Below are 24558 nucleotides of genomic sequence, written 5' to 3' on the forward strand. Positions count from 1 at the left end.
CTTTCTCTATGTGGCTTGGTTTTTCTCCGGTCTTCTGTAACAAGATTATTTAAACCCCTGCTACTTCTCCTCAAAATTCCTCCCAGAATCTCTCAGGAAAGAACACTGGAGATAGAGTCAAAGATCAGTGTCTCAGTTCTGGCTGGAAGGCATGTTCCCTGTGTGATCTTGGGCAAACTACTTCACTTCTCCCAGTCTCCATTTTCTCATTTCTACAACGAGGACAACTGTATGTGGTGGAGTTTTTGCAAGAGTGAAATGTGAATGCTCTCCGAGCCTTGGGAGAGGCGGCAGCAAGTATTCCCATTCAGAAGTAAACGTTTCCCCTCTCAGGGAGGGGACTACAAGGCCACTCCCTACCAGGATTATGTAGCCCTACGAGACTTTCTCCCACCTTGTCCTAAGCCCCTTCTGGTTGGTTTTCCTCGGATGTTGTCTTTTGTCGCTGCTGTGGCTGTATTTTTTGTGACTGTATGGATGGTAAGCTCCATGTCAGCCCACCAACAAATATGTTTGAGGGCTCGCTCCAAGGGACAGCTTCAAAACTAGTTTCTGCCCTCATGGAGGGTCTGCCTGGTCCTGGAGACAGGTATCCTGTCCTCTTTGACTTGCTCTGCAATGTTCTGTCAGGGTCTGGATGAGTGAGTTAGTTGGATTGCCTGCCAAGGAGAGAACCTGCCCCGAGAGCATTCAGCCTTCAGCAGACAAGGTTTCCCACAGCCAGGAGCCAGGAGTCAGGGGTAATCAGACTTGATTGTTGATTTCAAGTTTCTCTTAGACCCAAGGAGGAAGAACGGGTGGGCTGAACTGCAACCCAATAACCACAGAAACAGAGGATCCCAAACTGGTGGAAAGAGCCCAGGAAAGCAGGGTTAACTATCTCAGGGCCACACTTGGCTTGCAGTGTCCAAACCTGACAGCGGTGGAGAAGAGGAGCTCAGTGCAGACTGGAGGAACCAGGGAGGCTTTGCAAGGGGGCGGGGGGAAGGCGGGCAGGTGGGCCTGAGGATGGCTTCGGAGGACCAAGGGGTGTAGCTGAGGGGAAGAGGGAGAAAGTGTGAGTGAATGGGCAATACTGCAAACAGAGGCCACAGACTGGCATCCCAAGGGCTGGATTCTTTTGTGGGCTTATTTTGTTTGGCCCATGCCAAACAAAGTAAGTGTTGTTTTAAAAATTGGAACTTAATGTCTTTATATGGAGAATGCACTCTTCCCTTCACTACAGTCCTCACCGTTCCCCACTTTCATTCCCAACCTGTCTATACATATTTATGGAACCAGTCTAGAACCGTGGAAACCTAGAAGAATCAATGCAAAAGAGACTAGAATTCAAAAGCAAGTTCATTAAGGAATAAAAGTGCTGGGAGCAAGACATAAAAATCAGTAGTATACTTTTCTATATATCAGCAACCAGCTTGAAAGTATAATAAAAACAGATCCTATTCACCAAAAGCAGCAAGATCATAATATTTCTTTATAAGAATCTATGAAATCTCCAATCATTCACTCAAAACATTTTTACTGTCCAGCTGCCATGGCTCAGCGGTTGAGCGTCGACCTATGAACCTAATTGCGGTTCAGTTCCTGGTCAGGGCACATGCCCAGGTTGTGGGCTCAATCCCCAGTGTAGGGCATGCAGGAGGCAGCCAATCAATGATTCTCTCATCATTGATATTTCTATCTCTCTCTCCCTCTCTGAAATCAATAAAATATATTTTTAAAAATTTACTCAAGTTTTAGATAGGTAATACATTTACTTGGTTAAAAAAAGAAAAAAAGAAAAGGCTCTCTCTCTTCTACTCCTGTCCCTACTGCCTGGTTCCTACCTAACTCCAAGGGAGTTACTCATTTACTCATTTCTTTTTATGCCTTCCAAATGTTATATTTTTATATATAGTAGATATTGGGATAGTACCCTCTTCCCCACTTTTTATACAAGTGATAGTTCAGAATCTTGCTTTTTCACTTCACCAATAGCAATTTTTAAAATATCAGCATATAAAAGGCTTCCTCATTCTTTTTCACAGCAGAGTGGTAAAAATACTGATCTTAGATAAAACCATGGGCTCCAGAGTAAAATTGCCTGGATTTGAAACCTGGTTCTTCTACTGTGACTTTGAACTAATTTCTCTGTGCCTCCGTTTTTTCATGTGTAATTAGAAATAATAGGTTGCAAGAATTTAGTGAGATGATGCTTATAAAATGACTTAGGATAGTACCTGGCACCTAGTGAACACTCTAAATATTAGCTGCTTTTCTTATTCTGATTAAAATGATGAATATTATAAATGCAAAGTATGGTAAAGGATAAGTAGTGACTCATGGGGTGAGATATTTTAGGCAGAGGGGTCCTGATCAAAATTATAAAACTCTACTGAGAGATAAAGTAGATGAATTAATGGAGAGATGTACTTGTTTCTAGTGGAAACTATGGAATTTGTAGAAATTGTCAGCTTTTCCTTGTTAATTTGTACTTTTCCCATTTCATATAACCAAAACCTCAGTAGGATTTATTTTGGAACTTATGTTTTTCTAAAATTTACTGGGAAGAATAAATGAGTGAGAGTAACTTTAAAACTTTGAAAAAAGATTGCAGCGAGGAGAATCTTGCCCTACTAAATATCAAAACACATTTAAAAATATATATATTTCTGCCCTAACCGGTTTGGCTCAGTGGATAGAGTGCTGGCCTGTGGACTGAAGGGTCCCAGGTTCGATTCTGGTCAAGGGCACATTGGTTGCAGGCTCCTCCCTGGCCCTGGCCCTGGTCAGAGCCTGTGTAGGAGGCAACCAATCGATGTGTTTCTCTCACATCGATATTTCTCTCTGTCTTTCCCTTTCTCTGCCACTCTCTAAAAATCAATGGAAAAATGTCCTCAGGTGAGGATAAAAGAAAAAAAAAAAAGACCATATAGAAAGAGATGCTGACAGGAGGAGAGCAAATATGTCCTGGTGGGCCCAGATGGGTTTGAGCTTGGAGGCATGTTGGTGGGGGTGGGAATAGAGGAGGCAGGACTAAAGTCAGGTAGAGAGGATATCAGTATGTAAGAACTGGACCCCCCTACCCTCCTCCCCCCCCCCCCCCCCCACACACACACACATTTCAGCAGCCAGATATTTATCCGGCAGCTGTGGACCAGATTGGAGAAACTGACCTGGATCAGCTTCCTAATTCAGAATTCTGTGTGGCAGAGGGTAGGGTACCGCAGTACTGAAAACAAGGGAATGAGTCTAGAACTTTCAGTCCATCTAGATGAGCCAAGTGCATTTACCTCCCAGGTGGGTGATCAGAAGATGCTTCTCTGGAGAAACCCAAGGCCTCAGAGCAGAACCCTCCACAGTCTGATTGGGAGGCCCAGTGAGAGAGGTGGCTCCCCTCCCTCACCCCCCTCAAAATAAAATTTGCCAGTTGATGAGTTCCACCACTGGGACTTCCACACAGAACCTCCAATTAACTTTTCGTAGCTTTTGTCATTCATATAAACAGCTAACCAAGGATTAGCTGACTTATAAGGAAAGGCAAGCCTCTGCATGAACAAAAGAACTCAAATAAACACTCAGGAAAACGCAGTGTGTAAGAAACAAAGACAGTGCCAGTTCAGAAGAAAACTTCAGAAACTTCCCTATAGTATTCTCTAGAGTTCAAAAGGGCAGGGAACTCAAAATTTCATTAGAAAATAAAGTCAGAGAAGATAAAGTCAAGAAAATCTCTTACAAAGTAGCAAAAAGTACAGAGAACAGATAAGAGACCTGGACAATCAATTCAGAAGGTTCAGCATCAGAATGTTTAGAGTTCTAGAAAGAAATGGCGACATCAGAAGTGAGGGAATCAAAGAAGTTGTACGGAGAACACATCTTCAGAGCACCCGTGCCCAGAACAGGGAATGCCAGAAGGCACCCCAAGGTACAGCACTGTGAAATTTCAGGACACCAGGGTAAATGAGGGGATTCTACAAGCTTCCAGAGAGGAAAAGGAATGAGTATTGGATGGTACTGAACTTTCCAAGAGTTGACACTGGCTGCTAGTTGTGCATGTCTTCAGTATTCCAGGGGGAAATGACTCTCAATCTGTTATTTCTTACGCAGCCGAATGACGAATAAAGTGGGACGGCATAACAAAGTGTTCTCAGATAATCTAAGATGCAAAAAACAATTATCTCTGAGAATCGTTTTTTCCTGGAGGATGCACTTCAGCAGGACAAGAGGATGAGGAGAGCATGAGATTTGGGAAAAGTGGAGCGAGGGGTGCCTTCTGGAAACATGACACTCCCCAGAATGTCTTACCTGGTAGAGTATTTGGGGAAAGTTCAGAACGTGCATGTAGAATAACAAAGGAATTATTAACTCCAAAAAAGGAATAAAAAATTGAACAAGAATGGAAAATGTAATCATAGTATTCCACTTGGCTATGTGCTGAATGACATTTATCTATACCAGCGGTTCTCAACCTGTGGGTCGCGACCCCTTAAGGGGTCGAACGACCCTTTCACAGGGGTCACCTAAGACCATCGAAAAACATATATAATTACATATTGTTTTTGTGATTAATCACTATGCTTTAATTATGTTCAATCTGTAACAATGAAATTGGAGGTCACTACAACATGAGGAACTGTATTAAAGGGTCGCGGCATGAGGAAGGTTGAGAATCACTAATCCTATCTAATAAAAGAGAAACATGGTAATTAGCCGTACCTCTGCTACCTTTCCCATTGGCTAATCAGGGCGATATGCAAATTAACTGCCAGCCAAGATGGCGGCCGGCAGCCAGGCAGCTTGAAGCGAACATGAGGCTTGCTTGCTTCAGTGACGGAGGAAGCCAACGTTCTCCACCTGCCGCTGCCAGCCTCTGAGCTTGCAGTTTGAAACATTGTTACAAATATAGAAACTAAACAAAACCCCGGAAACCTGCTTTCAGCCAGCCAGGATCTCAGAGCTGGAGTTGAAACAGTGTTTCGATTATAGAACCCAAACAAACCAGATACCTGCTTTCAGCAGCCGAGGTCTCAGAGCTGGAGCCAAGCCTCAGAGCTAAAGCTGGCCCAGAATAATAAAAAGAAAAAGAAAAAGAGCGGTTGGGAGCTTCAGTCACCCGCCAGCCTGAAAACAGCCCTCAGCCCCTCACCCAGACTGGCCAGGCACCCCAGTGGGGACCCCCACCCTGAAGGGGGTGTGACCACTGCAAACAGCCATCATCCCCTCACCCAGGCTGGCCAGGCACCCAAGCGGGACCCCCACCCTGATCGAGGACACCCTTCAGGGCAAACCAGCCGGCCCCCACCCGTGCACCAGGCCTCTATCCTATATAGTAAAAGGGTAATATGCCTCCCAGCACCGGGATCAGCGGAGCCGCAAGGCCTCCCAGCACCGGGATCAGCGTGACAGGGGGCAGCGCCCAAACCCCCTGATCGCCCTGTGGCTCTGTGTGTGACAGGGAGCGGGGGCCACAACCTCCCTATCCGCCCTGCTCTGTTCATGACAGGGAAAGGTGCCCCAACCCCCTGATCAGCCCTGCTCTGTGCCTGATAGGGGGGAGCTCCCCAACACCCTGATTGCCCTGAGGCTCTGTGTGTGACAGGGTGTGGCGCCCCAACCCCCTGATCAGCCCTGCTCTGTGTGTGACAGGGGGCAGCGCCCCAACTGCCCCCCACGGGCCCTGCTCTGTGTGTGACGGGGTAGAGCCATAACCTCCCCATCAGCCCTGCCCTGAGTGTGACAGGGTGCGGCGCCCCAACCCCCTGATCCGCCCTGCTCTGTGTGTGACAGGGGGCGGTGCCCCAACTCCCCTATCGGCCCTACTCTGTGAGTGACAGGGGAGAGCTCCTCAACCCCCTGATCGGCCCCTGCTCTGTGCATGACAGGGTATGGAGCCCCAACCCCCCTGATGGGCCCTGCTCTGTGAGTGACAGGGGGCAGCGCCCCAACCCCCTGATTGGCCCTGCTCTGTGCATGACAGGGGGTGGCACCGCAACCTCCCCATCAACCCTGCCTTGAGTGTGACAGGGGGCGGTGCCCCCAACCCCCCAATCGGCCCTACCCTGAGCGTGACTGAGGGTGGCATCGCAACCTCCCAATCTGCCCTGCTCTGTGCATGACAGGGGGCAGCACCCCACCTCCCCAATCAGCCCTGCTCTGAGCCTGGCCAGGGGCTGCACCTAGGAATTGGGCCTCCCCTCTGCCACCCGGGAGCAGGCCTAAGCCAGCAGGTCGTTATCTCCCGAGGGGTCCCAGACTGCGAGAGGGCACAGGCCAGGCTGAGGGACCTCCCCTCCCCCCCCTCCCCCCCCTCCCCCGAGTGCACAAATTTTTGTGCACCTGGCCTCTAGTCTATACTAATAAAAGGGTAATATGCTAATTAGACTGGTCGACCGACATCTTCCGGATGTCCGACTTCCTTCCGAACAGTTAGGAGGCAACCAGGCCAGCAGGGGGGCAGTTAGGGGGTGACCAGGCCAGCAAGGGGAGCAGTTAGGGGGTGGCCAGGTTGGCAGGGGGGGCAGTTAGGGGTGACCAAGCCAGCCAGGGGGCAGTCGGGGTGATCAGGCCAGCAGGGGACCAGTTACTAATGTTGTGGCCCCACCCCATAACAAAGAAACAGAATTTCCGGAGGATGAGGCCCAGAAATCAGGATTTTAAAAAGATTCCCAGGTGATTCTAATGTGCAGCCAAGGTAGAGAACCACTGCCCTAGAGAGTTCACATCTAAGATCAGATGAAATGCAGCATGGCTCCAGACCATTCTCCATGTGTGTATAGCAAAGGATGATGCTATCTTTAAGTTTCTTCGTGATGCTTTCCATGTACCTATCACGAGTCACTCATTTGACATCTCTCTGCTGAGAGCCAGGCCTAGGATACCTGAGGGCTCATTTTGTTGACAATCCTCACTCTCTGTTTGTCCTCATGGTTTGTGTCAAGGCTCCTTGTGGAAATACAGATGAAGTCACTGACTTTACTCCAGGGAAACTGACTTCTTTCATGTGCCAGGTCACAGCCAAAAATTTTATTTACATTATACAGTAATATATGTATACATGTATTTATATATACCTGCTTATATACATTATATACATACTAGAGGCCCGGTGCACAAAAATTTGTGCACTCGGGCGGGCGGGAGGGGGGGGAAGGGGGGGGTCCCTCAGCCCGGCCTGTGCCCTCTCGCAGTCTGGGACCACTCAGGAGATAACGACCTGCTGGCTTAGGCCTGCTCCTGGGTGGCAGAGCGCAGGCCCAATCCCTAGGTGCAGCCCCTGGTCGGGCTCAGAGCAGGGCTGATTGGGGAGTTGGGGCGCTGCCCCCTGTCATGCACAGAGCAGGGCGGATCAGGAGGTTGCGATGCCACCCTCAGTCACACTCAGGGTAGGGCCGATTGGGGGGTTGGGGCACCGCCCCCTGTCACACTCAAGGCAGGGTTGATGGGGAGGTTGCGGTGCCACCCCCTGTCACGCACAGAGCAGGGCCAATCGGGGTTGGGGCGCTGCCCCCTTTCACGCACAGAGCAGGGCCCATCAGGGGGTTGGGGAGCTCCCCCCTGTCATGCACAGAGCAGGGCCGATCAGGGGGTTGAGGAGCTCCCCCCTGTCACACACAGAGCAGGGCCCGTGGAGGGGGGTGTTGGGGCGCCGGCCCTCTGTCACCCACAGGACAGGGCCGATTGGGAGGTTATGGCTCTACCCTGTCACACACAGAGCAGGGCTGATCAGGGGGTTGGGGCGCCGCACCCTGTCACACACAGAGCAGGGCTGATCAGGGGGTTGGGACGCCGCACCCTGTCACACACAGAGCTGCAGGGCAATCAGGGGGTTGGGGAGCTCCCCCCTATCAGGCACAGAGCAGGGCTGATCAGGGGGTTGGGGCACCTTCCCCTGTCATGAACAGAGCAGGGCGGATAGGGAGGTTGTGGCCCCGCCCCCTGTCACACACAGAGCCACAGGGCGATCAGGGGGTTTGGGCGCTGCCCCCTGTCACGCTGATCCTGTGCCAGGAGGCCTCGCAGCTCCGCTGATCCCGGTGCTGGGAGGCATATTACCCTTGTACTATATAGGATAGAGGCCTGGGGGCCGGCTGGTTTACTCTGAAGGGTGTCCTGGATCAGGGTGGGGCTCCCCACTGGGGTGCCTGGCCAGCCTGGATGAGGGGATGATGGCTGTTTGCAGCTGGTCACACACCCTTCAGGGTGGTGGTCCCCACTGGGGTGCCTGGCCAGTCTGGGTGAGGGGCTGAGGGCTGCTTTCAGGCTGGTGGTTGACTGAAACTCCCAACCGCTCCTTTTTTTCTTTTTTCTTTTTATTCTGGGCTGGCTTTAGCTCTGAGACCTCGGCTGCTGAAAGCAGGCATCTGGTTTGTTTGCGTTCTATAATCGAAACAATGTATAACTCCAGCTCTGAGATCCCGGCAGGCTGAAAGCTGGTTTCTGGGGTTTTGTTTAGCTTCTATATTTGTAACAGTGTTTCAAACTGCCAGCTCAGAGGCCTGCAGCACAGGCAGGGAACGTTGGCTTCCTCCGTCACTGAAGCAAGCAAGCCTCATGTTCGCTTCAAGCTGCCTGGCTGCCGGCCGCCATCTTGGCTGGCAGTTAATTTGCATATTGCCCTGATTAGCCAATGGGAAGGGTAGCAGTCGTACGCTAATTACCATGTTTCTCTTTTATTAGATAGGATGTGTGTGTGTGTGTGCGTGTGTGTGTGTGTGTGGGTGTGTGTGTACAATTAGTTGGTATCACCATTAAGTGGCAAAAATATAAGTGTGTTTCGTGTTTCTCTTTAGTCATTCACTCTGCTTGTTTGGTTTATTGTCTTGCTGTCTGGTTTGCCTGCAGGCTGCCCAGAAGGCTCTACAGAGAGAGGTCAAGGGTTCTGGGTATGGCTAGTGTGGAGCTGACTCAGGGAGCTCAGAGGATGGAGGGGTTCTTGAAGAAAGCCCCTGGTCAACTGGTCAGCTGGAAGCACTAGTCCTTTGCTTGTAACTCAGATCAGGAACACCCAGATGCTGTGGGGCCATTCTCTGCTGCCGGCTTCTGGAGAGATTCCAGCGATTTGAAGGTTGCCATTAGGAACCAGAGCTGGGAGGCCTGTAATGAGCCACTTTCCACCCACTGGTGTGGTGCAGCTGTCCCCAGGAGAGGACCAAAGGCCGCTAAGTGAAGGAGGGTGGCAGCTGCTGGCAGCGGGCACAGGGCCAGGCCTGGGAGAACCATGCAGAGGATTTGCGTGGAAGGCCTGACAGGTGGGGCTTTGTGTCCTGGGTGCTGCCATCTGGAGGAGTGGCCAAGCAGATCTCCCCTTCACCAGTTCCTTCTCCTGTGGGCTGCACTTGGCCACCTTCCAGTCACTCACTCCTCGGGAGTCTCTGCTAAGAACCCCCACCCCCACCCCCACGCCTGCTTCTACTCCTGCAAATGCAGCATGGTGGGCTGCTCATTCCCGGGTCTGCTCAGCCTTGGCCACTCATTGTGGGGCTGAGGGCCTTTTGTTTATGTGGTGGTGCGGAGGTAAGGGGTCTCACTTTCCAACCACTTTCTGAGGGAAGGCACTCCTGGTGGGTTGACATACACCACCTCCTGGATTGTGGCACACACAGTGGGGCTTTGCCCCAGTTTCACAGAGGAGAGACTCCCCAACAACCAGAGGGAGTGTGCTCGCTGAGGTGGCACTAGGCAGCACTAGGAAGGAAGTGAAGGACTCTTTCGAGGTGGAGAGGAAACTTACAGAGGAGGTAACTCATGAGCAATGCCTTGAAGAAGTTTTTTTTTTTTTAATATATTGTTATTGATTTTAGAGAGGAAGGGAGAGGGGAGGGAGAGAAACATCAACGATGAGAGAGAATCATTGATTGGCTGCCTCCTGCACTGCATGCCCCACGCATGCCCGCAACCTGGGCACGTGCCCTTGACTGGAATTGAACCCAGGACCCTTCAGTCCACAGGCCGATGCTTTATCCACTGAGCCAAACCAGCTAGGGCAGCCTGGAAGAAGTTTTATAGCTGAGGGCACAAGAGAAAAAATTAATTTTGGAAATGCCCAGAAACATGAAAGAGAATCTGGTTCTGAAAGCAGTGAGAGGTTGGGATAGGGATTGGGAAGGGAGTAAGGCTCAGGGGAAATGAAGCTAGGAAGGAAGGTTGGGCCCAGATTATGTGTGTTTGTCATCCGAGATATTAAAGGCACCATGTGCAGGGAGCAGATGAGTACTGGCAAAGTTGTCTTCTGTTTCTGGTGAGGTGCCAGCTGGACTCCTGGGGGAGAGATCTGGGGCTACTGGGCACTTTGGTTACAGCCTCCAAGTGGACCAAACAATCTGAAAACCCTGTAGCCTCAAACCCTTAGAAATGCTAGTTAGGGCTTCCAGTCAAGATGGCGGTGTAAGTAAATCAATCCTCAGAACCTCCCACAACCACTGAAAACTACAACTAAACTACAGAACAACCATCATTCAGAACCACCTGAAATCTAGCTAAACAGAAGTCCTATCACTATGAATATAAAAAGAAGCCACAGCCCTGACCGGTTTGGCTCAGTGGATAGAGCATTGGTCTGTGGACTGAAGGGTCCCAGGTTTGATTCCAGTCAAGGGCATGTACCTTGGTTGCGGGCACATCCTCAGTGGGGGGTGTGCAGGAGGCAGCTGATTGATATTTCTCTCTCATCGATGTTTCTAACTCTCTATCCCTCTCCCTTCCTCTCTGTAAAAAATCAATAAAATATACTTTTTTTAAAAAAGAAGCCACATCAAGACTGTTAGGAAGAGTGGAGAGGTGGAACAGGCTGGCCCTACACCCATGTATACTTTGGAAAAAATATCCTCGGGTGAGGATTTAAAAAAAGAGAACAAATATCCATTCATATGCACAGAAGTATTTGTGGGATAGTAAGAGAAATTCCCATCTCACCTTCCTGACCCAGGGCTACCAGAGGTCCCTTCCAAAGAAACAATTTGCTCTTGGATCCTTATCTCTGGAGCCTGTTTCTGTGGAACCCAAACTAAAATGGATTCTTCAGGAAATGATGCGGAAGCAACTGGTTTCCCATAGGGAAAAATAACATAAAAGCTTACTTTATACCTTAATTAAAAATGTATTAAAGACCTAACTGTGAAAAACAAAACTTTAAAACGTTTAGAGGGAAATACGAGAGAACACCTGTGTGATCTTAGCAGTGGTTCTCAACCTTCTGGTCCTTTAAATACAGTTCCTTATGTTATGACCCAACCATAAAATTATTTTCGTTGCTACCTCATAACTGTAATGTTGCTACTGTTATGAATCATAATGTAAATATCTGATATGCAGGATGGTCTTCGGCGACCCCTGTGAAAGGGTCGTTCGACCGCCAAAGGGGTCGCGACCCACAGGTTGAGAACTGCCGTCTTAGAGCCTAGACAAAAGTCTTAAATATGACACCAAAAGCATGAAAATAAAGGAAGATATTAATAAAATTGTTGATGTTGTCAACAAAAGATGCCACTATAAATAAAAAGACTGTCCACAGGCTTAAGCAAATATTTGTGATGCAGAAGACTGACAAGAAATGATTAATAAGAATAAATAAAGAACTAGTACAAATCTATACTGAAGGAGACTGGTAACCCAGTGGAAAAGTGGACAAAGACGTGAATTGACATTCCACAGAATAGAAAATGTGAATGACCAGCAAACATATGAAAGACTATTTGGCAAATATGGAGAAGTCTGAGAACACAGGCTGGCAAGTAGAGGGCGCTGCTTGGGGCACTCCTTCCTGGTGCCGAAGGTGTGATTTTCACTGCTACGGAGCTCACGTTTGGAAATAGAGTTTAAAATGTGCGTACCCTCAGCCCAGCAATTTCACTTCTAGGCATATGCACACAGACATGTAAACTAGCTTAGTCACTGAAACCCTGAATAATCTGTTTGTAATTGTAAAAAGTTGGGAACAACCTAAGTGTCTACCTACATGAAGATGGCCAAATAAATTGGGACACAAATCAGTGGTTTACATTCTGTCGACATGATAGCCCTGAAAACGTATAAATGTTGGACACACAATAAACAAGAAAGTGGGAGTTCAGCTTCTGGTTGGGATATAAGGGAAAAAGAGCAAGGAGCAGAAATGGTGCTACCATTTATATGCCGTTGGAAAACAGGAAGCCACCTCAAATGCACATATGAGTAAATGTTATAAAAATCATGCAGGAGAATGATAAAGAGCAAATGCAGAAGAGTAGGAACACTTTGGGAATGAGGAAACAGAATGGAATTGGATAAGGATGAGCAAGTAGTTTCAACTCTGCCAAAGTTAAGATTCGATAATGCTGGGTAAGTAGTACATTGGTGTCATAATTTTCTTTACTTTTCTGTGTGATTGAAATTAAAGGAAAAGAGAAAGAAAAATGGGCTTGGAGCAAAGAGAAGAGGTGATTGGTAGGAATGAAGATTTGAGGGGTGACCAGTAGACAGGACCAAGAGCATGTCTCTGGGGAGCAACCACCTTTGAAGGGTGTATAGATGCACAGGGGCTCATGATGAGGCTGGGGGAATGGAGAAGAATTGAGACAGACGGGGTGTGGAAGAACAGAGCTTGTGGGGAAGCGCCAAATCCTGAGAGGAGGTCTTTGAACTGGGCAATGAGTAACTTGGGCAGGTAGAGAAGGCTGCAAGCAGACACAGGGTTCAGAGCAGATGGTAGTGGAAACTTCTAGGAGGAAGCATGCTTAAAGGGAAGGAGAGCAGCAGCCTGGGAGGAGCAGAGCTAAGGGAAGCTGGAGTTTGCAACTCCATAGTGCAGAACCTGAAAACACAAAGCCAGCCAGCTCGGCTCTCTGCCCTCCAAGCCCAATTCAGAGGCCCTTTAACTCTGCCCTGCACGCAAGTACCCATAAATCTCCTTGGAACCCTGTAGCAGTGATGTCGCTGTGGTCTCTGGAAGGAGCGGCATTGCAGCACAGAGCTGGGAGACTCCCAGTGAATCACTTACCCTCTCAGTGCCTTAGTTTCCTCAAGTGGAATATGGGGATAGTACCTATTTGCAAAGACGTTATGAAGGCTAAATAATAATAATAATCAGCAATTGTATAGAGTGCATCCTCGTGTCAGAAATGTGCTGCACTTAACCACACTGAATCACCAACCCCTGAGCCAGTCAGAAGTGATCTCTAACCCTAACGTAGGGATGAGGAAACTGAAGCTCAGAGAAGTACATAATTTGTTTAAATTCACATAATTGGTTGGCTGCAGAACTGGAATTTGACCCAGCTACACTGCCCCCATTATTGAGTAATATACGTGAACGTGTTTTATAAATTGTCAAGTACTGTATAGATGTTTATTTGTTTTTATTTCTTCTTTAATGAACTTCAGAGACCAGGACAGACCCTTTAAAAATGGGAGCCAGGTATTCTTTTTTTCCACAACACCAGGTGGTAAGGATGGGGCAGAGGGATGGTGCTCAGATGCCCATGACCTTCGGACCTCCACAAGCTGCACTTCCAGAGGCTTAGACCCTCAAGATGTCTCTCCTTCATACTAGAAGAGTAGAGGCCCCCAGTCAGGTATCATTTCTTCCTCCAGGCTGGTTCTCCCCCTTCCCCTCCAGCTTCCCTGAGGTACAGCCACACATGCCCACGCGCATATGCACACACTCGGCTGCTGTCCTATGCATCTGTCCCACAAACCTGAGAGAAAGCCGTTGCTTTCTGACAGGCTGCCCACATCAGCGTGTTCACAGCTATCAGAATCATCTTCCATACTCTTTTGCCCAGATAAGCCCCTGCCCAGGAGCACAGCCTTTTGGGGCCAAAAGGGGCCTTTAAGCTCATTTGGTCAAACAACCACATTTGGTTCATGCTTGGATCCTCCTCAGTGCCCCAGTCCAGGGCCTCAGCACCTCCCAGGTCCTTCATAAATCTCAAGTGAATGATGAATATTGATGTTTGCCTCTTGGAACTAACCTCTAGCCTCACTCCTGAAGTCCTTACATAGAATTCCCCATGCCATCATACCATGCCCTTGGCTGACCAGCAGAGCGAGAATGAATTAACAGTAAAATCTCTCTAGGGCAGCAATCTGGGAAACATTATCAAGGGAGGAGGTGGGAACATGGTCAGAATAGTTTGCTCCTATTTATGAGTTTCCTAGCAGGTGTATTTTGGAGTGTGTATGTGTCTCTATAGCCATGTCTATCTATTAATACCTCCTTAAGCATTCCAAGGTCAAAGTCCTGCATAAACAACTAAAACTCTGGTCTCCTGGGAAATAGGAATATTCATCTGGGCGACAGTTGTTTTTTGTTTGTTTGTTTTGGTGGTTTTTTAAAAAATATACTTTATTGATTTTTTATAGAGAGGAAGGGAGAGGGATAGAGAGTTAGAAACATCAATAAGAGAGAAACATCGATCAGCTGCCTCCTGCACACCCCCCACTGGGGATGTGCCTACAACCAAGGTACATGCCCTTGACCGGAATCGAACCTGGGACCTTTACAACTCATTTGGTCAGTCCGCAGGCTGACGCTGTATTCACTGAGCCAAACCGGTTAGGGCTGTTTTGGTGTTTTTGTCTGTAAAATGAGGGTGTTGGCTAGATAAATCACTTTCAAGCCTTTTAAACTTATTTGATAAGTATTTATTAATCCCTCACCATGAGAAGACCTTGTGCCAGCATTGCTGGCATATATGGTGGGTGGACAAGACAGGACCAAATGCCACCTTCATCAGTCCGGTGGGTGGATGGATGTCCAACATGTGATGATAGGCGTGATGTGTCCATAAAAAAGAACAGGTGCTGTGGTGTGAATAATAGGAGGAACACCCTGCTCTGGGGACAGCAGGAAGGGAGGTTCAAGCCAAGATATTAAGGAAGAACAGGAATTGGCTGGAAGAGCAGGTCAAGAAGAACATCCCAGGCAGAGGTTGCAAAGACCAGAAGCTGGAGAAGGTGCTGCTCACTCCAGGAATGGTGTGGAGTGCCTCTACGGTAGACAAGGCGGGAATAAGGGTTTTAATGTGATGCTGAAGAGACAGGGCAGGTGCACAGGGCTTTGAGACCTTGTTGATAATGTTATGTTTTATCCTAACGACGATGGAAAACTTTCAAAGGATTAGAGGCAGAGGAATGTTATGATTGTATATGTACTTTTTAAAGATCCTTCTGGCATATAGTTGCGACCCCATAAATATTCAAATGAGGTAGTAGGATGGATTAAAGGGAGGACTCATTGTGAAGCATAGGATGGGGGGGGTTGGTGTGCAAGAAGTCAGTGAGGAAAATGAGTATGGTGACCACAGAGGCAGGAAAGAAGTGGCTGGAGCATTTAAAAAACCAGGTTGCCAGGGCTTGGTCATTGGTTAGAGTGCGAAAGAGCATAGTCAAGGATTATTCTCAGGATTCTGGCTTTGGCCACAACCCAAAGCACGATGGTGTTATTTATCAGGTTTGCAGGAATGGTCAGGGGTGGATTTGGGACATGTTAAGTCTGAGGTCACTATAAATATTGCTAAACATCTAGAGGTCAGAGAGTTGGAAGTTATGTTGGCATCCGGGTGAAATTCCTGCCCTAGAGGCATGGGGAAGGAGGAGACTACTGAAGGAGAGAGTGCAGAGGACCAAGGAGGGCTTCACCTGCCCTGAGGACCCCAACATCTAACACACAGGTTGAGAAGAAGCCAGCTAAGGAAGCAAAAATGAAAAGAAAAAGGAAAACCATGGAAAATCTTGGTACCATGGAGAACAAGGGAAGAGTTTCATGCACATCAGAGTATGAGCTGTGGAAAACATTACTAAAAACACAAGCTCTAGCCCTAGTCAGTTTGGCTCAGTGGATAGAGTGTCAGCCTGGGGACCAAAGGGGCCTGGGTTCAATTCTGGTCAAGGGCATGTACCTCATACCTCGGTTGCAGGCTCCTCCCTGGCCCGGGCTCTGATCGGGGCATGTGCAGGAGGCACCCAATCGATGTGTTTCTCTCACATTTATATTTCTCTCTGTCTTTCCCTCTCTCTTCCACTCTCTCTGAAAATCAGTATCCTCAGATAAAAACAAACAAACAAAACCAAAACACAAGCTCTAATTAGATGGGAACTGGGGGGGAAAAGTGTTCTTTGGATTTTGCAAATGGAGATTGTTGTTGAGATTGTAAAATGAAGATAGTCTACAAAGACAGGTCTGTCAAAACTTACTACAAATCTACAGTAATTAAGACAGTGTGGAATGGCATAAGGATTGAAATATAGACCTGGGACAGGATTGAGTGTCCAGAAAGAAACCCATATACCATATCTATGGTTAGTTCATTTTCTACAAGGACACCCAGACCATTTAAATGGGGAAAGAGTAGTCTTTTTAACAAATGGTGCTGGGACAATTGGATATCCATATGCAAAAGATGAAGTTGGAGTCCTACCTCATACCATATACAAAACATGAACTCCAGAGGGATCAAAGACTTAAACGCCATCATCCCCTTGGGTCTAACAGTCCCATCAAGGAAATCAAAACTCTCATACTTTGCTGATGAGAATGTAAAATGGTAAATTCTGTGGTATCTGAATTATATATCAACTTTTAAAAAAAATGTATTTTTATTGATTTCAGAGAGGAAGGGAGAGGGAGATAGAAATATCAATGATGAGAGACAAACATCTATCAGCTGCCTCCTGCACCCCTCCTCCCCCTCCCCCCCGACTGGGGATTGAGCCCAAAACCAGGGCATGTGCACTGACTGGGAATCAAACCGTGACCTCCTGGCTTATAGGTGGATGCTCAACCACTGAGCCATGCCAGCTGAGCTATATCTCAACTTAAAATTAAAAAAGATAATTCTGGCTGCATATAGGGATGGAGTAGGTGGGCAAGAGTGGAGACTGGGAGGTTCAGTCTTATCTAGGGATGAACTGATGACTAAGGTCCAAGGGGATGATGGCTTTAAAAGGTGGGAAGGCCCAGGACAGCAATCCATCAAAGAGGCTGGCCTCAACAGGAAGAGGGGCGCCTCCACAGTGAGGCAAGAGGGAAGAAGAGATGTGGGTTATAGGAGTAGGCATTTTAGAAAATTAGGTCTGTCTTTTGGTTTGATATGGAAAGGATCATGTATCATTGTGAGCAGAGGATGCTGGAAGCCCCAAATAGCTGTGGGCAAGCAGAGAACATGGCCTTGGCTTCCAGAAAGACCATGGAACCCTGGGATTGGTCATGAGGGCTTCTGGTCAGGGAAGCAGTACTCTTGAATTGTACACAACAATGATTTTTTAGTTGGAATATGAGGAAACTTGAGATATTCATTCTATTTTTATGGCTCAATAATTTAAGCCATAGCCTGACTTTAATGAATGTTTGTTTTATGAAACCAAAGTTACTGGTTAATCAAGAACTGGCATTGGATTTTACAATCACAATTTAATTTTGAATCGAGTTATCTGCCAATGCATTCATAAAAGAGAAAAGGGTAGAATTAATAATGATATTAAACTTACATGGTTTAATTGGCAGGTTTTTTTTTAGTCTTCATTGGCTCACTTGGTCTGCATAGTAAGCATGTGAAGCAAGTTTTATTATTTTCACATTCATTTTATGTAAGGACACGGAGGCTTACAGGGTTAACGCTTTTCTAAGTAGCCTGAAACCAGGTCTTCCAAACCTCACGTTCTTTCCACTGTTACCCCATGAGTCAAGCAGAATACTTTTTTTGTTTATTCAAATTCTCAGAGTATGCTGCCAACGTATCTTTTTCCAGAAAGTCTATTTTTGTAAAATGTCTTTGATGCTTGCCCATTCCAGTGACTATTTTAAATAACATTTTTTTTCTGTTAATATAAATGGTAATTGTAGAAAAATCTAGAAAAACATTTTAAAAATCCCACTCAGATAACTACTGTTAACATTTTAGTGTCTATCTTTCTGGTGTCTTCCTAAAAATACACGACCTATAAATATATACACACACATATATACATACACACATATATATTTTTATCTTTACAAAATTGTGTTCATACTATAAACAGCTTTGTGTCCTACTTTTCCACTTAGTATGATGTTGTGAGAAGTGGCATAGCATACTGGTGAAGGTTAATGAGGCCCTAGAACAGAAGGCAACACCCTGTGTGCCCTTGTGAATGCTACTTAACCTTTTTTGTACCTTAATACAAAATAGGTCCATTCAAACTTTCATACAAGGTATGCTATGTCCTATGTCAGTGATGGCGAACCTATGACACTCGTGTCAGAGGTGACATGCGAACTCATTTTTTTTTGGTTGATTTTTCTTTGTTAAATGGCATTTAAATATATAAAGTAAATATCAAAAGTATAAATCTTTGTTTTACTATGGTTGCAAATATCAAAAAATTTCTATATGTGACATGGCACCAGAGTTAAGTTAGGGTTTTTCAAAATGCTGACATGCCGAGCTCAAAAGGTTCGCCATCACTGTCCTATGTACTATGTACTCTCCTCTGATCCCGGGTGATCTCTTTTCTTGGGATCAGGAATTGCTCTATGAAACATGTCTGCTCCCTCTCCCATTGGCCCGTCGCATCCTTGCCTTGAGTCCATCTTGCTCAGATCCTCTGCTCCCTTGCCTGTGGCTTCCATAACATCCACTCCCACCAGTGAGCTCCCCAGAGGCAGCCCTTTACAGTCTTTGTACAATCTTCCTGACCAGCCTGTGTGTCTGCAAGCATATAGTCGATGTGTACTTCCTGTGCTATTTCGCTTAATATATATCCTGGATATTGTTTTTATTTGCACATATGGCCCTGCCTTGTTTTGTTGTTTGTTTTAAACTGCTCTGTACAGGAAAGCTTTTTAAAGCATGCCATGAAGCCTAGAAGCTATAAAAGAAAAGTTGATAGATTTGACTACATAAAAATTAAAAGCTTTAGTATAAGAAAAGATACTAAAAATAAAGACGATACAGCTTCCACATTCATCTGGGCCTCCAACATTGCTCGGTGATCCTCTTTTGTGTTCTCATTCCTTTCTCAACAGTGACTACTTCAGACCTTCCTGCTCCTCAAAGCTCCAACTCTATCCCTCCTTGCTTGCTTGTCTTCTACTTCACACAGAAAACCAAAATCACCAGGTACAAATGCCCTCTTCTTCCTGCCACAGAACCTCTAAATGTATTTGAACTCAAGCCCGTCCATTCCATCTCCCACCTGTTAAAATGCAAGGTGTCTCTCCCCCTGTCTGAAGCCAACACAACCTGGCTCCCATCCCATCTTCCCTTGGTAGGACCGTTGATTACCTGAGTCAGAAAACTAGAAGTCAACTTGGCCCACCAGTGCTGCACTCTCATCCCGTCGATTACCACATACTGATGGGTTTTACCTCCTAGCTATATCCTTACCCTGTTCTCTCCTCTCTTTCCTTCCTTTACTGCTCAGGATCAGGCCTCATCATTTCATGCCGGGACTTCACTGATCCCTGCTTTCAACTTGACCTTGGAGCGGTCCTCCGCATAGCTGCCAGTGGTGCATCTAAAACTCAGACCTGCTCATGTCTCCTGCCAAACACCGTTCACTGACCACCTGCCTCTTCCATTACTTGTATCGTCCACTGTAGTAAGAGCAGTGTGTAAGGAACCCCCTGGTTGGTGACTGAGCACCTATAATTTGGAAAAGCTTCCCTAGTCCATTTGAGTCACAGACTTCCAGGATAGTCTTGTAATGCAAGGCTCTTTCCTCCATGACCCTTGATTGCCCAGCTCTCCAGACTCACCTGCCAGCATTCCTCGCCTTGGACTTTATGTCACACAACCACCCCACTTCTTCCACACACTTACCACCCTACTTCTTTGGACCCCCTATTGCTCATCTTCCAAAACTCACTCAGGCATCATTGCTCCCGAGGCCTCTGCTGGGTAAGTGATCCCCACTCTGGGTAATCCTAGCATTCTGCACAACCTAAATGCTTTGTTGAGCAGTCTAGTGGTCTGGCTGCCTCTTAGGAAGCTGGGTGGAAGCTGTCTGACTCTAGAATGTGGAACACATGTCACTACTTGGGCCCCAGCTTTAGGTCCTACCAGCTAATCCTGGGGTAATGGGTCCTTCCTTCATAGCACTTACCATGATATTAAAATGACTTATTGTGTTTGCATCCCCACGACATTAGAAGCATGTTGACAGCAAGGACTATGTCTTGTTCTTCACATAGCCTGGCACATACCTTGTGCGCAACTGAACTGAAAAGGAACTTGGCAAACGACAGACTGAGTTTAATGTTTTCTTGGTCATTGTACCAGAACAGATGGTCATAAAGACAATTTATGCAATGTAATTAGGGTAAGTGTAAATTCCTGTAGCTACATACAAAAATAACAGGCATGCAAATATCAGGTGGGCAAGTATGGCTTTGTGATAGTTCATGGGAGAAAAGGTGGAGATTTTCACTGACGAAGCCTCGGCCTGGGTTGCCGGTGTAGTCAGGCTGCAGGGCGCTGCTGGAAACTTGGCCTTCCATACTGGTGTTGCTCTGTTATTGTCCCTGTTCTCTCTTGTGTCTTCAGTAATTTCCACTCCCATCCATCCTCTCATCCTATAAATATGTCCATGTGCCCCTCCTGCCAACCTTTAAAACCCTCTGTTCTACCTGCCTTTTCCTCAGGTGCTTCCCTCTGTTCTTTTTATTTTTTAATTTTTATTTCTTAAACGTATCTTTATTATTGAGAGTATTATAGATGCCCCTTTCTCTCCCCCTTTGATGTTCTTCCTTTTATACCCTTGAAAAAAAGAGTCTATACTGCCCCTTCTCACCATCCATTCCTTACTATCTGAAAACCCCTTGCCCACCTTAGCTTCCATGATGCTACTTTCTCTTGGTTCATCCTCTCTCTCCTTTCCTCCTCTCTGGAGGTAACTTTGCTTTATTGAAAAGCTGAAGACCCTCCAAAGTGATTCAGCTCTCCGTTTCCTATTTCATACACCCTAACATCATTGAATACAGCCCCCCTCCTCTTTCCTGACGGTGGCTTCCCACCCACATGCTCCCTTGAGCCCATCTGCTCTTCAGAGACCTCGCTCAGTCATCCATGTCTCTTCTGTTGCGGTTCCTACCCATTCCATCCCTTCTGCCTACGAGCATGTGCAAATTTTTCCATCCCTGCTGCCTCCTTTGGATTTTTCCATCCCTTAAGAACTTCCTGTGATCCTCTGCCCTTCACCACCAGCCTTTTCCAAAGAGAAGTCCACCTCCCTGCCTCCCTCTTGCTGCCTCTCACCAGTCACTCAGTGTCACACAGTCTGACTTAGGCCTGAGTTACTCTGTGACAGCTGCTCCCCAAGTGGCATTAGAAACCTAACCAGCAATTTTAGTGCCTTTCCTTCCCTTTTCCCCCAGTTCTCATCCTCAGGGATCTCCCTACAGGATTTGGCCAACTCCTCCTCCTTTTAGGGCAGCCCCAGTCCTCATCTTCTCTTCCCTTGTTGTCTCTTTGTGCTTTCTTGGGTTCCTGCCGCGTCTGCTTCTCCCATCCTAGATGGAGGGTTTCCTGGTTCTCTGTTCTTGGTGTTTTTTCTTGACACTTTCCCCATTACCTCTAACAATAAGGAGATGGAGAGAGGGTGCTGAAAAGACTACGAGGATAGGGGAGTTCTTTGTGTTGGTTTGGTGATATTGGTTTATTATTGTTGTAGTTGTTTTATAATGGTTTGAGGGATTCCTTAGGAGACCAACAAACCACATGTTGGTTCTGCTATTTTCTGGACATATCCCAAACATTCTTTTTTTTTTTTTTTTAATTGATGAGAGAGAGGGAGAGAGAGAGAGAGAGAGAGAGAGAGAGAGAGAGAGAGAAACACTGATTGGCTTTTCCACCTATTTATGCATTCATTGGTTGCTTCTTGTATGTGCCCTGACTGGGAATGGAACCTGCAACCTTGGCATATCAGGACAACACTCCAACCAACTGAGCTGCCCAGCCAGGGCATCCTCAAACATTCTTTGTCTTGGTCTTTCTTTACCTGTTGTGTTCTCTCCTCGCATGGCCTCTGTAGCATTCCAGTAATGCTTCTCTTACAAATCCACTATGACGTTGTAGTCCTTTCACCATGTACTGTAGCTTATATTCTTTGCCAGGACACAGGCTATCTTGAGGTCAGGACTTGGCTTATTTTATATTCCTTGGAGCACTTAACAGATTCTTGCATAGAGTGTTTAATCTATAAGAGCGTCCTCAGCTGCATCAGCTAATGGGAAGAGCTTTTAGACAAACAGGCCTGTGATCCTGGTTAGTTGGGCGACCTTGGGCACATTGCTTACCTTTCTAATTACAGTAATCTGAGGATAAAATATGACAATGGGTGCTCAGAAGATGCAGGTCCCTTCCCCTTCCTGAGGTGGGAAGCAGTGGAGTGAGGTGGGCACCAACCTGGGGGACACTAGGACACTCGGTGAAACCAAAGCCAAGCATTTGTACAGACTTCAGGATTTTCGGGGAAGCCATTTGCAAGCCTGCCCTACTTTGACATAACACAGGATCCTCCATGAATGATCTACAGTTTCAGCCCTGGGACTGGCCAGAAGTAGGAGGAGACAAAGTGACCTAAATTGCTTAAAGCAGCTTCTGAGGACATATTGATGTATCTCTGCCCATAAATGACTGGCCAGTGGTTGGAATTTTATTGCACTTGGTATGGCCCCTTTAACCTTCACACAGTCCTGCCTTAGCTCCCTTTTTGCTGTTTTTATTCCCCTCCCACCCCCAACCTCCTTCCCTCCCTTGGCCCCTACTGCATACACAAATACCAGTATACTACTTAGCTGCCCCCTTCCTGACTTTCCCTACCCCGAGTTGAGCTGCTGGGGTAGGACATTCCAAGCCCTTCTCTCAAGTCTAGTAGCTCTTCAAATGGCATCACACAACATAGCTGTTACGGAGTTGGGCAGATGTGTGTTTCACCTGCAGAATCCTTTGCAAATGAGGAAGAGGCTGGTAAGCCAGCCACCAAAGCCATTTGGAGTGATCCAGGAAGTTATTCCTTAGAATTAAAGTGCCCTAGCTTGTTTCAAGTTTCTTCAACATTTAAGTTGTCCTTGCCTTTTCCTTAGGAGCAATGCTTCAGGGAACGCCCTCAAATGCAGCTTGTGGGTTTCTCTAGGATAGAGATGCCCAGGGGTTAGAGCATATGTGTATTTAAAAATTTATTAGATCCTGCCAGACTGTTCAGTTCAAAGACTGCTGCCACAGGAAACAATTATGGTGTCATTTTCTATCTTGCTCAAAAAGCCCTTCTCATTGCTAAAGTTATAAACTGATTTTTCTGTGTTTATAATGTTTGGCCTTTTGCTTTTTTTATATTTGGATCCCTTCACTCCCTATGAGAGCTTTTTCCATTGTATAAGTGCCACCTGAATAGTCTACTTTGCTTTGAGGCTTGCTGTTCTATTTCACTGATCTATATGTCTACTCATACTATTGCTGTCATATTTTGTGCTTTTAAAAAATTTGTGGAAAAATAAATAACATACAAATTTCCATTTTAACTATTTTTTAAGTATAAAATTCAGTGACATGAATCACATTCATAGTGTTGTGCAATCAATCATCACCACTGTTTCCAGACTTTTCATCAGCTCAAACAGAAACAGTACTCGTTAAGCAATAGCTTCCTGTCCCCATCTCATCCTGTCCCCTGGTAGTCTGCTCTCTGTCTCTGTGAATTTGCATATTCTAGATGTTTCATATAAGTGGAACTATACAATATTTGTCCTTTTGTATCTGGTTTATTTTACTTAGCTTAATGTCTTCAAGGTCCATGCAGTTTGAATCATGTATTAGAACTTCATTTCTTTTTATAGCCGAATAATATTCTTTTGTCTATATACCACGTTTTGCTTATCCATCATCTGTTCATAGACACTTGGGTTGTTTCTACCTTTTGTTTATTTCTATCTTTTGTTTATGCTGCTGCGAACATATGTGTACAAGTATCTGTTTGAGTCCCTGTTTTCAGTTCTCTTGGGTATCTAAGAGTGGAAGAGCTGGGTCATACGGTAATTCATGTTTAACTTTTAGTGGAGCCGCCAAACCGTTTTCTACAGTGGCCACAGAGGAGACGCTTGTCCCCCTTCATTGTTCGTAGGAAGAGCAGTCCCTGAGGCCTGTTGTGCGTTCTCCTGCCCACATTTCCCTCCCTCACTGGAGCCAAGCACAGAACCTGGCACATGGTGGTACCAAGTGCGGGTTGGCCTGGTGGGGTGGATAAATGGACAGATGAACTTCAGACCACTGGACTGTTGAGCAGAAAGCCATGTGGTGCTGTGAAAAGTGCCTGGAGCCATATTAATGGTGAATGAGTGTGGCAAGAGACATGAATTCTGTTTCATAGATGAGCCCTTAGTTTCTGTCTCATTTAGCTAATCTGTAAAAGGTGATTGCACTCCTGCTCTACACGGTGTTGAAACATGAGATCTGGGTGCAAAAGCCAGAGACACCCACCAATGTTAGGTGTTGCTGAGTCCCACGTGTGCCCCAGCACTCAGACTAGGGCCTGACACTTCGGTTACATGATTTCTTGTGTGCCTTCATTCATACATTCAACCACTATTAATTGAGTGCTTGCTCTGTGCCAGACACTGTTCTGGAGACT

The 24558-nt window shown here is 46.5% G+C and overlaps 1 protein-coding gene across 2 annotated transcripts in view; it reads left to right on the top strand.

Moving 5' to 3' along the window:
* HIP1 (huntingtin interacting protein 1) overlaps positions 1-24558 on the top strand; it is a 137704-nt gene that overhangs the window by 22957 nt on the left and 90189 nt on the right. The gene's annotated exons all lie outside the window — the stretch shown is intronic.

Source organism: Myotis yumanensis, unplaced genomic scaffold (genome assembly GCF_028538775.1).
Source record: "Myotis yumanensis isolate MYYU_CA2020_CCGP unplaced genomic scaffold, mMyoYum1.0.hap1 SCAF_4, whole genome shotgun sequence".
In the NCBI taxonomy this organism is placed as follows: Eukaryota; Metazoa; Chordata; class Mammalia; order Chiroptera; family Vespertilionidae; genus Myotis; species Myotis yumanensis.